Consider the following 14,993-nt stretch of genomic DNA (forward strand, 5'->3'; position numbering starts at 1 on the left):
AGGGGGCACAGTTGGGATACAAAGTAAATAAACTGTAATTAATAACAAATAAATAAAATTTAAAAAGAATATACTTTACCAGTCTTTTGTCTTAGGTTGATACTTGGAAAGACCAATAAATATATAGTAATAAATATTTGGCTTTGAAGACCCATACATTCTCTTGACAAACTCTGTGAGTGTAGCACAAAAAAGGCCATGTATATGTTATTATATCATACTATAGGCAACTTTGGTCTCATACTCCTGATTCTCCTGCCTTAGCTTCCAGAGTCCAGGCATTACAGAGTTCCCTCAGAACTTCCTTGAATAGACCCTAGTACAGAATGCACTAGAAATAATACTTCTATAGTGTTATGAAAAACTGCTTCATTGAAGCAAACCCTTGATTTAGCCAGTTTCAGACATAGTTTATAAGTCTAGTTCATTTTATAAAGTCATAACAAGGACAATTCTTGACACATAGAAAACATTAAATATGAGCTTGCCTTATTGCAATTTAATAAGATGTATCCTTCTTGGGGACTTTTTCTATGGAAAATTATAGTGCATAGCCAAGTTCATTTTAATTGCTTTTCATTCCTAAGATTTCTTATGAGAGAGAGAGAGAAAGAAGGAGAGAGACAGAGATAGACTGAGAGAGAGAGAGAAGGAAGGAAAGAAGGAGGAGGGAAGGGAGGGAGGGAGGAAGGAAGGGAGGGAGGGAGAGAAAAGAAAAAGAAAAGAAAAGAAAGGAACAACTCGGCAATCAGGGCTTAGGACATAATGTTGTAGGGTTTGTTCTTTACAAGAGATAGAGACCGCAGCCACACATGGTTTTGGCAAATACCTTCAATTCCCGAACACAGTTAGACAGAGGCAGGGGCTGCTGCCACAAGTTCAAAGCAATGGCTACATAATGAACTCCAGAAGAGAGACTGAGAGAAACAGAGACAGAAAAACACACAAACACATAGATGCAGAGAAAAATTATTCATGGAAGATGACTTTTCACAGCCATGAAAGGATGTGTTTAAATTAACTATTTTCAGTGGTTAATAGACATACTGCGTTGTGCAGAAAATCATCGAAGATTGCCTTTGTAACCAAAGTTCAATTTTTTTTTTTTTTTTTTTTTTTGAGACAGAATTTCTCTGTGTTGCTTTGGCTCACTTCTTTGTAGACCAGACTGGCCTACAACTCACAGGCATCCACCGGCCTCTGCCTTTCAAAGTGCTGGGATCAAAGGCATATGCAACCACTCTTGGCTCCTAGGTTCATTCTTTTTTTTAATTTAATTTAATTTATTACAATTTATTCACTTTGTATCCTTGCTGCATCTCACTCTCTCATCTCCTCCCAGTCCTACCTTCCCTTCCTCTTCTCCCTCTATGCGATTTCCCTAGTCCCCTGATAGGGGAGGACCTCCTCCCCTTCTATCCAACCCTAGCTTATCAGGTCAAATCAAGGCTGGCTGCATCATCTTCCTCTGTAGCCTGGCAAGGCTGCAACCCCACAGGGGGTGGTAATCAAAGAGTTAGTCACTGAGTTCATGTCAGAGACAGTCCCTGTACCCCTTACTAGTGGACTCACTTGGAAAATGAGCAGCCAATGGGCTTCCTCTGAACATGCATGGTGCTGGGTTGGAGTACTGGTCTCTGCAAGGCCCCCTGGGCCCAGGTTTATTGGCTCTGTTGTTCTCTTTGTGGAGCTCCTGTCCCCTCCAGGTCTTTCTATCTCCCTTTTCTTCCATAAGGTTTCTGGCACCCTGCACAAAGTGTGGCTATAAGGCTAAGTATCTCCTGAGAGTGGGTAGAGTATTTCAGAGGTCCTCTGCAAGGCACGTATCTTGTTCTTTGTCTTCTACCACTTCCTATGTCTATCCTATTTTCCATTCTGAATGAGGATTGAACATCTTCCCTAGGGTTCTTCTTGGTGTGTAGCTTCTTTAGGACTATAGATTTCAGCATGTTTATCCATATAATATCCATTATATTATATGGCTAGTATCCACTTATAAGTGAGTATATACCATGTGTGTCTTTCTGTTTCTGGGTTACCTCACTCAGGATGATCATTTTTAGATCCATCCATTTGCCTGAAAATGTCATGATTTCCTTGTTTTTAATGCTGAGTAGTATTTCATTGAGTAAGTATACAACCTTTTCTGTATCTGTTCCTAGATGTTGAGGAACATCTAGGTTGTTTCAAGATTCCTGATATTACAAATAAGCAAATGTCCTTATTGAATGGTGGGACATCTTTTAAGTATAAGCCTAAGGAGTGCTATAGCTGGATCTTGAGGAAGCACTATTCCTAATTTTCTGTGAAAGCACCTGATTGATTCCAAAAGTGGTTGGACAAATTTACATTCCCCCCAGCAATGGAAGATGGATCCCCTTTCTTCATATCTTCTCCAGCATGTGTTGTCACATGAGTTTTTGATCTTAGCCATTCTGATGGGCGTGCGGTGAAATCTCAGAGTTGTTTTGATTTTCATTTCCCTAATGACTAAGGGTGCTGAGCATTTCTTTAAGTATTTCTCTGACAATCGATATTCCTCTGTTGATAATTCTATGTTTAGCTCTTTCCCATTTTTTAATTGGATTACTTGGTTTGTTGGTGTTTAACTTCTTTAGTCCTTTATATATTCTGGATAGTAGCCCTCTGTCAGATAGAAGGTTGGTGTAGACCTTTCCCAGTCTGTAGACTGTGATTTTGTTCTGCTGACTGTGTCCTTTGCTTTATGGAAGCTTTTCAGGTTCATGAGGTCCCATTTATTTATTGTTGCTCTTAGAGCCTGTCCTGTTGGTGTTCTGTTCAGGAAGTTCTCTCCTGTGCCAATGAGGTCAAGGATCTTCCACACTTTTACTTCTAAGACATTTAGTGTGTCTGGTTTTATATTGAGGTCTTTGATCCAGTTGGACTTTAAATATGGTTCTATTTGCATTTTTCTGCATGTAGATATCCAGTTAGAACATCATCATCTGTTGAACATGCTATTTTTTTCCATTGTATGGTTTTGGCGTCTTTGTCAAAGATCAGGTATCCATAAGTGTGTGGGTTTATTTCTGGGTCTTCTGTTCGGTTCCATTGATCCACCATTCTGTTTCTATGCCAGTACCTTGCCATTTTTATTACTGTTGTTCTATAGTACAGCTTGAGATCAGGGATGGCGATACCTCCAGAAGATCTTTCATTGTATAGGATTGTTGTTACTATTCTGGGTATTTTGTTTTTCCATATGAAAATGAGAATTGTTCTTTCAAGGGTCTGTAAAGAATTGTGTTGGTATTAATGGGAATTGTATTGAATCTGTAGATGGTTTTTGGTAGGATGGCCATTTTCACTGTGTTAATCCTGCCAAGCCATGAGCATGGAAGATCTTTCAATCTTCTAATATCTTCTTCAATTTCTTTCTCCTGAGACTTGAATGTTTTTTTTTTTTTTTTTCATATATGTCTTTCACTTGCTTGGTTCAAGTTACACCAAAGTACTTTATGTTATATGTGGCTATTGTGAAGTGTGTTGTTTCCCTAATGTCTTGCTTAGCCCTTTTCTCTTGTGTATACAGGAGGGCTGCTGATGTTTTTGAGTTAATTTTGTATACAGCCATTTTGCTGAAGGTGTTTATCAGCTGTTCTCTGGTTGAATTTTTGGTATCACTCATGTATACTATCATATCATCTACAAATAGTGATACTTGGATATCTTCCTTTCCAATTTGTATCCCCTTGATCTTTAGTTGTCTTATTGCTCTAGCCAGGACTTCAAGAACTATGTTGAAGAGATAAGGAGAGAGTGGGCAGCCTTGCCTTGGCCCTGATTTCAGTGGAATTGATTTAAGTTTTTGTTTAGTTTGATGTTGGCTATAGGCTTGTAGTATATTGCTTTTGCCATCTTTAGGTATGTGCCTTGTGTCCCTGATATCTCCAAAACTTTAAACATGAATGGGTGTTGGATTTTCTCAAATACTTTTTCAGCATCTAAGGAGATGATCATGTAGTTGTTTTTTTCTTTCAGTTTGTTTATATGGTGAATTACATTGATGATTTTCCTATGTCGAACTACCACTGCATGCCTGGGATTAAGCCTACTTGTTCATAGTGGATGAAATCTTTATGTTTCTTGGATTCGGTTCGTGGGCATTTTGTAAACTATTTTTGTGTCAATGTTCATAAGTGAGACAGGTCTGAAGTTCTCTTTTTTTGTTGGGTCTTTGTGAGGTTTAGGTATCAAGGTGACTATGGTCTCATAGAATGAGGTTGGTAACGTTCCTTCTGTTTCTGTTTTGTCAAATAGTTTGAAGAGTATTGGTGTTAGTTCTTCTTTGAATGTCTGGTAGAATTCTTCACTGAAACTATCTGCCACTGGGCTTTTTTTTTTTTTTTTTGGATGGGAGACTTTGATGACAGATTATGTTTCCTTAGAGGATATAGGACTATTTAATTTACTTACCCTATCTTGATTCAGATTTGGTAAATGGAATTTATCAAGAAAATTGTCCATTTCATTTACATTTTCAAATTTTGGGCATATTGGCTTTGGAAGTAGGACGTAATGATTCTCTGGCTTTCCTCAGCATCTGTTGTTATGTCTCCCTTTTCATTTCTGAGTTTGATGATTTGGACAATGTCCCTCTGCCTTTTAGTTAGTTTGGCTAAGGATTTGTCTATTTTGTTGATTTTCACATTGGTTTTGTTGATTCTTTGAATTGTTCTCTTTGTTTTCAATGTATTGATTTTATCCTGGAGTTTGATTATTTCCTTTAGTCTACTCCTCTTGGGTGTGTCTGCTTCTTTTTTTTTTTTCTAGTGTTTCAGGTGGGCCATTAAGTTGCTTGTATGAGCTGTCTTGAATTTCTTCTTGAAGGCACTTAGTGCTATGAACTTTCTTCTTAACACTGCTTTATTGTGTCCCATAAGTTTGGATAAGTTGTTCCTTCATTTTTATTAAATTCTTTAATTTCTTTATTTCCTCTCTGACCCAGTTTTCACTGAGTAGAGTTGTTCAGTTTCCATGTGTGTGCAGGGTTTTTGTTATTTCTATTATTGTTGAGGTCTAGTTTTAGACCATGGTGGTCTGATATGATACAAGGGATTATTTCAATATTCTTTTGTATGTTGAAGATTTCTTTGTGTCTAACTATATAGTCAGTTTTGGAGAAGGTTCCATGAGGTGCTGAGAAGTTGTACTCTTTTTAGTTGGAGTGAAAGGTTCTGTAGACATCAATTAGGACCATTGGATTTAAGACCACTGTGAGTGGCATTATTTCTCTGTTTAGCTTCTTTCTCAATGATATGTGCTTTGGAGAGAGTGGGGTGTTGAAGTTCCCCACTATTAAGGTGTTGGGATCAATGTGTAATTTAAGCTTTAATAATGTTTCTTTGACAAATGCAGCAACCCTCCTGTTTGGTGCATAGGTGGTCAGGATTTTGATGTCCTGTTGGATATTTCCTTTCATAAGAATGACATGTTCTTCTCTGTCTCTTTTGATTAATTTTGGTTGAAAGTTTATTTTATTAGATATTAGGATGGCTACTCCAACTCTCTTCTTGGGTCCGTTTGCTTGTAAAACCTTTTTCTAGCCCTTTACTCTGAGACACTGTCTATCTTTGTTGCAGAAGTGTGTTTCTTGAATGCAGCAGAAAGTTGGATCCTGTTTCAGCAACCATTTTTCACATGTTTTCTACAGTTCTCTCTTCAGAATCTACAAACCTATTCAAGGGCTACAGGATCATTTCATGAGATAGCAATGATATTCACCTACTAGCTTTTTAAATGCTGAGATTACAGGCATACACCCATGATACCCACCAAGACCCTATCTTTAAAAAAGAAAAAGAACTTAGCTGAGCCTGGTGGCACATGCCTTCAAATCTCAGCACTCAAGACAGAGACAGGCGGGTCTCTATAAGTTTAAGGACAGCTTGCTCTAGAAAGCAAGTCCAGGATAGCCAGGATTCTGTTGCACAGAGAAACCCTGTCTCTGGCAAAAAACAAACAAACAAACAAAAAAAAAAAAAAAAACAATAGTGGCCTGGCAAGATGGCTCACAAGTAATAGTGTTATCCTCAAAAGGCTGAGTCCTGAGTTCTAGCCTCAGAATGAAAAAAGGACATGCAGTAGTTCAAATCTGTAATCCCAGCACTATTACAGCAGGCTGGGTGGCTGAGAGACACAGATGCGGCATCACCCAGAAACTCTTGGGCCAGCTAACCTGGAGTACACAGGATATCAAAAAACAAAAGACCCTTCTTCAACAGGTGGAAGAAGAAAACCAATTCCCAAAGTTGTCCTTTCACCTCCACACATGCTTGCAGAGTGTATTCACAAGCCCTTCACATACAGTAACAACAGATTAGATCAAGTCAATAAATACTAAGAAAAGACAGAATGGAAGTAATGTGGCACTCAATGTATTTGTATAAACTAGGTAACGCTCTCCCTAGAGAGAATACAAGATAGAAATCCAGTCACGTGGCTGTGGGAACATGGCAAGGTGGCCTAGGGCTGGGTCACAGGTATGGCTGGTCCTTAGACAGCTCCCACCTCTTTATGGAAGGAGGAAGTGTTATCGCCATCTACTCAGTGACTGCCACATTAGAGCTCTCAGCTGTCTTACCTGACACTAAGGCATTTTGTGAAGACATGATGATGAAGGAGACACAACTTGCTGGCGACCATCATGAGAATGGTAGTAATTATTAGACAGCTTGTGACTGGGGCCTACAGGGAGTTTAGGAGGTGGCTACAGCCTTGCCTACAGGTGTTGCCCAGATGCCCAGTTCCACAGCTTCTGGATACTGTGAGTAACAGACACCATGCTTCTTCCACTCCAAAGGATGCTGGTGATCCCAAAGTTCATTTTTTTCTCTTTTTAAATTTAATATTATATTATTAATTACACTTTATTCACTTTGTATCCTGCCATAAGTCCCTCCCTTCTCCCCTCCCAGTCCCACTTTCCCCCTTCTTCATGCATGCCCCTCCCCAAGTCCAGTGATAGGGGAGGTCCTCTTCGCCTTCCTTCTGACCTTAGTCTATCAGATCACATCAGGAGTGGCTGCATTGTCATCTTCTGTGGCCTGGTAAGGTTGCTCCCCCCTCAGGGGGAGGGGATCAAAGAGCAGGCCAATCAGATTATGTCAGAGGCAGTTTCTCTTCCCATTACTATGGAACCCACTTGGACACTGAACTGCCATGGGCTACATCTGGGCAAGGGCTTCTTTCTTTATTAGTTACAGCCAGGACTAATCTGTGGCATGCAGACTGCTTGCATCCAAAAATATATGTATATGATATATACATTTGTATATATCATGTTGCAATGTTGAAAGGTTGGACACCTCTTAAAGGACTTTTCAACAGGCTCAAGCATGGAAAACAAGGAACCTACAGGTCTTGCCCTTTACTCTTCTTTCTCCCTTGCTAAAAACCATTTGATTACATCCTAAATCTAGCCCACAAGGTCCATTTCCTTCTTGGCCCACTGATTCATTCCTGAGACAAAACACCAAAGTCCAAAAATCAAAATTCGTTATTTGGTTAACAAGTCCGATCAGGACTTAACAACTTACCATAGCACAAACTTCCATTTTTTTTTCTTAAAAACTAACTCCTGCAAACAAAGTAAAACAAAACAAACAAACAAACAAACAAAAAAACCCCAAAAACTCAAACAACAACAACAGCAAAAACCCACCTGCTGAAGCTTGCTGTCTACCTATACCCAATTCAGATACAGCTAGCCACCCCACCTCCTCTGCTTGTCCCTTTGGGAAACAAATCTCCCTTGTGCTGATAATTTGGTGTCTGGGTGTGTCCTTTATGAACTCCAATGGGCTGCACCAACCTCCTTTACAATTCTGATATGAACATATCAAAATTAAAACTCTGTCTTGATGCTTATCTTCTCATTTTCTTCTAACCTACTTTTCAGGAAGAAAAGTTCAAGCTAGAATAATCACTTGCCTCTGATAAAAAGTGTGTGTCTGTGTGTGTGTGTGTAAAACACAAATTGAGGGATATATTTTTGAGGAACCACCAGAAAAGCTCTGATATTCATTTTCTGTTTCACATGACACTGCCATGTCAGACTGAGATTTTTTTAGTTCAAAAAATATTTCATCACTTACGTTACTTTTCTCATGTGTTTTGTCACAATGGTGAGAAAACTAATGTACCAAAAAAGGGAATACTACAGCGACAAAGGGAAACAAAGTGAGCCTAGATGTTACAAATGTTTATGAACTGAAAAAAACATTATAAGAAGGACTGGGTAGGTGATTCAGTGGACAATTGCTTTCTGTGGAATCACAAAGTTTGGAATTCAGATCCCAAGAACCTACATAAAAAGCAGGCATCGTACGGTGAATCTATAACTCCAGCATGTGGGGATAGAGTACACAGAGGAGGCAAGAGGATCCTGGGGATAGGTGGTTAGCCCATGTGTACACAGAGGACTGATAACTGTGGGGAATGATTACTAATGTAAATGAGAATTGGTTTTATGATGATGAAAGTTTTCCGAAATTATTTATAATGGTTCTACAAAATTGTGCATATATTAAAATATTTTTATTTTTTTGAGATAGGGGCTCATAATTTGAAGGATGTTTTTAATGATATGAATTGTATACTAGATAAGCTAAGTAACTGAAGATGTCTTTGATTTTCTGATGTTCCTGTCTTTACCTTCTGTATGTTGTGATTGCAGATGTATGCCACTGTACCCCTTTTACCTTGTAATCTTAATGTACACTAATAACACATTTCTCAATTAGCTGAACTCCTATCATAAATATTTTGACTTGTTAAGTCTGAAGAGAATGGGCTGGTGAAATAGGTTAGTGGGCAAGTATACCTGCTGCTAAGGGTAATGAAATAAATTTGGTCCCCAGGACCCATGCATTGGAACTAGAGAATGGACTTCCTAAAGTTTTCTTTGGACTTCTACATACTGCTATGGCATGTGTCCACATAGAGATCAATGTAACTGATTAAAAACACTTAGCTGAAGATCTAATGCTAACTGATAATGTGGGTCCTGGTAAGCTGATCATGCTCCAGTGTAGGACCACACATTCAAGAATATACAGGCAATGGAAATTGCATTTGATGCTGTGGAAAAAAGGAGAAAGTCAGGTGGTGGTGGCACACACCTTTAATCCCAGCACTGGGGAGGCAAAGGCAGGCAGATCTTTGTGAGTTCCAGGCCAACCTGGTCTATAGAGCAAGTTCCAGGACAGCCAAGGCGACACAAAGAAACTCTGTCTCAAAACAGGCAAGCAAGCAAGCAAGTGAACAAACAGGAGAAGGAGGAGGTGAAGGAGAAGAAAAAAAAAAGAAAAAAAAAAAAGAAAAAAACAAAGAAGGGGACACGTGATGGGTTGGGTAGGTGCTTATCTGAGTGAAACTCGAGGAAGGATGAAAATGATCAGAACACATTGTACAAAATTCCCAAAGAACTAGTAATTTTTTTATTGTTTGTTATTATTAGTTACATTTTATTAACTCTGTATCCTAGCTGTATCCCGCTCCCTTATTCCCTCCCAACCCCACCCTCCCTCCCTCAGCTTCTCCCTGCCACTTTCCAAGTCCACGGATTGGGGAAGACCTTCTCCCCTTTCTTCTGGCCCTGTTTTATCAGGAATCTTCAGGGCTGGCTGCGAAGTCCTCCTCTGTGGCCTAGCAGAAGTGCTCCTCCCTTGAGGGGTGGGGAGTCAAAGAGCCTGCCATTGAGTTCCTGTCAGAGATAGTGCCTGTTTCCCTTACTATGGGAAACCAATTGGTTATTGAGCTACCACAAGCTTCGTCCAAGTAAAGGTTCTAGGTTATATCCATACATGGTCCTTGGTTGGAGAAACAGTTTCAGAAAAAAACCCTGTGCCCAGATATATTTGGTCCTTGTGGGGTTCCTATCCTTTCCACATCATACTAGCTCCCCTTCTGCTGAAGGTTTGGTTATGAGTCTTAGTATCTGTTTTGAAACGCTGCTTGGTAGGGTCTTTCAGATGCCTTCTGCGGTAGACTCCTGTCATATGTCCAATGCACATCTCATTTGTCTTTGTAAGTGAGGGTATTTTTTTTTTAAATTTAAAACAATAGAAAGACAAAGAGGATGAATTGAATGCAGTACATTACTTATTTATGTTCAGTGTTTGCACATGAATTTGGTATACCTTTATCCAGAGATCTGTTCTGAGAATCTCAATGCATAACAAGGTCACAAATTACAGGAATATCATTTAAAAAGAACTCCAGCTTTGTATGCATTAGCTTTGTGACATTGGGCAATAATTTTAACATCTATGGTATACATACAGCTATCTTTAAAAGATAAGAAATGAGGGCAAATATCCATAGCTAAGAACCTTCATATCACATTGATTGTAAATGGTAATAAATTGAAATCATTTAATTACTCTGTGAAGGGGAAATTATGGGAAAAATTAAAGGAGCTATGATGCATCCATTAGGTAGAAATTGCACAGTCATTACAAAGGCATGATTGGAATGGTGGGTAATAATGTGCAAAAGTCATGGAACAGAAAACAAAACACAATTCTACAAAGAGAATATAATCCCAATTTAAGGATCCCCCAACTCAGGAATCCTAACTCTTGGATCTAGTTGTGCAGAAAAAATATTTCTATTTTGCTTCTGTACACTCCTATATGGACATGTATACATATACTCCCTTGAGGACAAGTATGTGCCCTAAATGATTTGAAATGCCAATGGGAGGGACAATAAACTTGGAGGAAGTTCCAATTTCCTTGCATCTTTCTGAATTGTCTTTCTTTTTGGCTCCTTGTCCTAGTCAATCAATCCATGAGAGACAGGATGATTTGCAGGTTTTACAACAATGAAGTGGGTCAATTAAAAGGCAAAGACATAAGATTGTGTGAGATGTTTAAAGGATGAGAACTGTAGAAAGAAAACTAAAAGGGATGAAATACGATCAGTCAGCAGCTGGAAAATATCCAATGGGAAGACTTGTCTTTCACCAAAGACTGAAGAACAGAGGATTAAATTGCAGCTGGAGGGAATTAGAACAAAGCTATTGCAACACTATTGATAGTAAAGAGTGCTAAATCCAGCAGTGGTTCACATGGAAATTATTGCTCAGCCATACAAGATGATTTCAAGCCTAGATTAATTTACAGGTGAGCACAGAGCATAAAAGACTTCATGTAAAAGTTATCAGCCACGGAATCCTATGATTTGATGTTTTACTTTGGAAAGAAGAATGAAAGTAACAACTTTTTACAAGGGAGTGTGGGCAAGGAAAAGTAACTGAGAACTGATAATCCATTGCATTTTTGTCTTTCTGCCATGCCCATTGGTGAGGGAGTTTTGTGTTTTCAGAACACAGTCCAATATTACTTACGGCCAGTATACAATAACAGTTAAAAAAAAAAAAACTCAATACAATGAATAAATCCCATTTTTTTTCTTCAGCTGACACCTTTAGTAGCTCTTACTATTTCACAGCTCCAACTGTCAGGATTCTGCAAATGGTGATTCTTGGAACTAGAGCTCCAGGAGATTGGCTCAGGCCCAGAGACCCATTTAGCTGATGCTATGTTTTGAAATCACCCTGCAGTGCTTCTAAGTGCCAAATCTCATGCTAGTTCAGTGCCTTGACTCTGCAAACTTAACAGAATCCCAGGAAGCTCATTGCAACACTGTGAGTTGTTGCTGTTGCTCGGCTAGGGAATTGTTACTGTGAGTTACGGATCTCTATGCCCTAGACAAAAACACTGAGCCCAAAGGGAGAGCTGCTGATCTTTGAGTAGGGGGGAAGGCCTCGGACCTCAAGAGCATTTAATGCTAATTCTCTCTCCTACATCCAACATGAGAGGCAATGAGAAAGTCCCCCTTGCTTTCAAAGGATGTCTAGGTGAAATAAATGGATGCTTTTGCCTGGTAAAGTACAGTAGTACAGTCTTCATTTCTGTAATAGAAACTAAAACTTGCTCTGCAGCATTTTGTGTGTGTGTGTGTGTGTGTGTGTGTGTGTGTGTGTGAGTGAGTGAGAGAGAGAGAGAGAGAGAGAGAGAGAGAGAGAGAGAGAATAGGATGATGGCATGATTCATCCATACTGAAGTGAAGGTGTAAACAAGTTTCTACAGCATGGATAACTGAAGTAGAATGTATTCTGTATTCTTGGGGGGGGGGGCGGATTTCAACACAGAATTAAGGAGAGAAAATGTGATGGCAGGATGGGTCTCTTCCAACCTCGTCCCCAGGACAGCATTATTAAACTCCAAGTGCACATGTTGTTATGTATGGGTATTCCTTTTATGAGTGCACATGAGCATAGGCTCATTATGTTTAAATATTGTGAAGCCAGACATTATTCCCTCATTACCTTACTCTTTCTTTACAAGAAGATTATTATCTCTATGTCAGAAGAGTAAGGCTAAGACTTAAAGTAATGCCCGCTTAATATTTTAGGACATGATTGAGTCTGGAAACAAAACTGATTAAGGGATGGGAGGCTAGATTTGGATTCCACTTAGGTTTAACCATCTTTAAGTGAGGTAACACACACCACACAGACACACAGACACACACACACACACACACACAGCAGAGCAAGAGCTTTGGTAATTGGAACTGGGTTGGACCTCTTTGGACCTCTGACGTGATACCTCTAGGATTTGTACTATTTAAACCCTCCTTCAATAACTTCAACTTTTATCCATTTCAAGGCCAGCTCTCTTAGGTTTCTGTTTACTAATCTGACTGTACTGAGAGCATCTTTTGTGACCTTACATCATATGGCCTCTCAGAGCCTCACTGAACCTCTGACTGGCTTTTCTCCAAGTGAGTCATGTTCAGCCCATAACTTCATTACCCAAGAATCTTGGTATCTCTTCCTGGAATATTGCTTCTTACTTTTCCACCTGGATAACTCACTCTTCACTAGAGTAATTGATGAAGGTGCCAGGTAGACAGTTCTACCTAAACTAGAGAGCACAGCATGTCTTCAGGGAGCAGAGTTCAATACAGAATCAGGGAAAGACAATAGAATCTTTTGTGAATTTATCCTTCCCAGCTCAGCTCCAGAGAATCCATATACACATGTTATTTGGTATGGGTGTTCCCTAGGGTAAGGTGATAGAATATGGGGATTAGTCTAAAGATAATAATATTAAAGTTTAAGTACAAGTACAAAAGTACCTTTAAAATGTATTAATCCATTTCCATGCTCTCCCAAGATGCTTGATTATCTGTGAATATGAATGTGAAATATCTGTATCATGAAACTGTAAAATTGCTTTCAGAATGATGCAGGGAGACACTGAAACTGTGAAGGTAGGAACTGAGCTCTCCAGAGGGAATCACAAATGCCAATCTGCCTCCTCATGCTCATAGAACTCTGTGACTCACTGAGACTTCTTGGTAGCCTGAATTGTTAAAATCATGTATTTGTTTCTCTTTAACACAGATGTGATTGTTTAGTCAAAATTTCTAAAACTTTTCCCTTAAAACAAACTACTTTAAAGGTAGGCCACACACTCAGCAGTAGAACTCAACAGAAAATAAATTCAACAGCATTTTTGGCCGCTCCTTGCCTTATCAGGTAGAGCTTTTTTTTTTTCTTTTCGTAATTTTTTTTTTACATTTTATTTTTATTTAGTTTGTATTATTTATTTGTTCTCTCTCTCTCACTTTCTTTTATGCTACAGCTATTCTGATGTACAGTTGTCACCACTATCAATTTCTAGTACTCTTTTGTCATCCTTAACTGAAATAATAATAAAGTAAAACCCACTGTAAATGACAATTCTGCTTTCCCACTCTCTTGTCACTAGTAATCATTATTTCTACTTTGTCTATGAATTTGTACTAGATATTTCATGAAAAGGAATCACACAGTGTTTACCCGTTTGTGACTGGTTTATTTCACTTAGCATAATGTCTCCTAGGTTCATCCATGCTACAGCATATGTCAGAACCTTCTTTTATAAAAGGTGGTATTCTACTTTCTAGACATATATTTTGTTTATTCCCACATATTTTAGCAGGCACGTGGATTGATTTCATCTTTTAATAGGCATGGACGGTGCTATGTGAATGAGCATACAAATATCTGTTTATGTTCCTGTTTGCAATTCTTTGGGACATATGCTTAGAAGTGAGACTGCTGGAACATATGGTCATTTTATCTCTGATTTTTAAAGAGATTCACCTTACTGTATTTCACAGTGGATACATTATATTAAATTCCTGTCAACAGTATACAAAGGCTCTGATTTTTATACATCTTTATCAGAGCTATGTTCTTTCTATTTATCTATTTCCATTTTTATTGTAATAAAACTAATAGGTTTGAAGTAATAACTTGTAGCTTTGATTTCCATTTTCTAATAATGAGACATGTTGTCTTTATTGGTCATAAATGTATTTTATTTGGAGAAATGTTTTTTTCAAATTCTTTGATTTAAAATTTTCACTTTAATTAATGAATTAAATAATTGTGAGTATGTGTGGGTATGCACACATGTATGCATGCATGTGGAGGTCGAAGAGCAGCTTGTGAGAGCCAGTACTTTCCTTGTACCATAGGTTTCAGGGCTTGAATTCAGGTCATCAAGGATTTGCGGCAAACGCATTTAAAAAATATTTACTTTTTATAAATTCAAGTTTATTCACTTTGTATCCCAGCTCTAGCCCGCTCCCTTGTCCCCTCCAAATCCCATCCTCCTTCCCTTATCTCCTCCCATGCCCCTCCCCAGTCCACTGATAGGGGAGGTCCTCCACTCCTTCCATCTGACCCTAGCCTATCAGGTCCCATCAGGACTGGCTGCATTGTCTTCCTCTATGGCCTGTTAAAACTGCTTCCCCCTCAGGAGGAGGTGATCAAAGAGCCAGCCACTGAGTTCATGTCATAGAAAGCTCCTATTCCCATTAATAGGAACACACTTGGACACTGAGCTGCCACGGGCTACATCTGACCAGGGGGTCTAGATCTTTTCCATGCATGGTCCTTGGTTGGA

At 38.9% G+C, this 14,993-nt stretch overlaps 1 pseudogene; it reads right to left on the reverse strand.

Annotated features, from left to right (window-relative positions):
- Positions 1-6,497: 6,497 nt before the first annotated feature.
- On the reverse strand, positions 6,498-6,805 carry LOC129674912 (NADH dehydrogenase [ubiquinone] 1 alpha subcomplex subunit 7-like; annotated as a pseudogene).
- Positions 6,806-14,993: the final 8,188 nt, after the last annotated feature.

This window comes from Psammomys obesus, unplaced genomic scaffold (genome assembly GCF_907164565.1).
Source record: "Psammomys obesus unplaced genomic scaffold, mPsaObe1.curated_primary_1811, whole genome shotgun sequence".
In the NCBI taxonomy this organism is placed as follows: domain Eukaryota; kingdom Metazoa; phylum Chordata; class Mammalia; order Rodentia; family Muridae; genus Psammomys; species Psammomys obesus.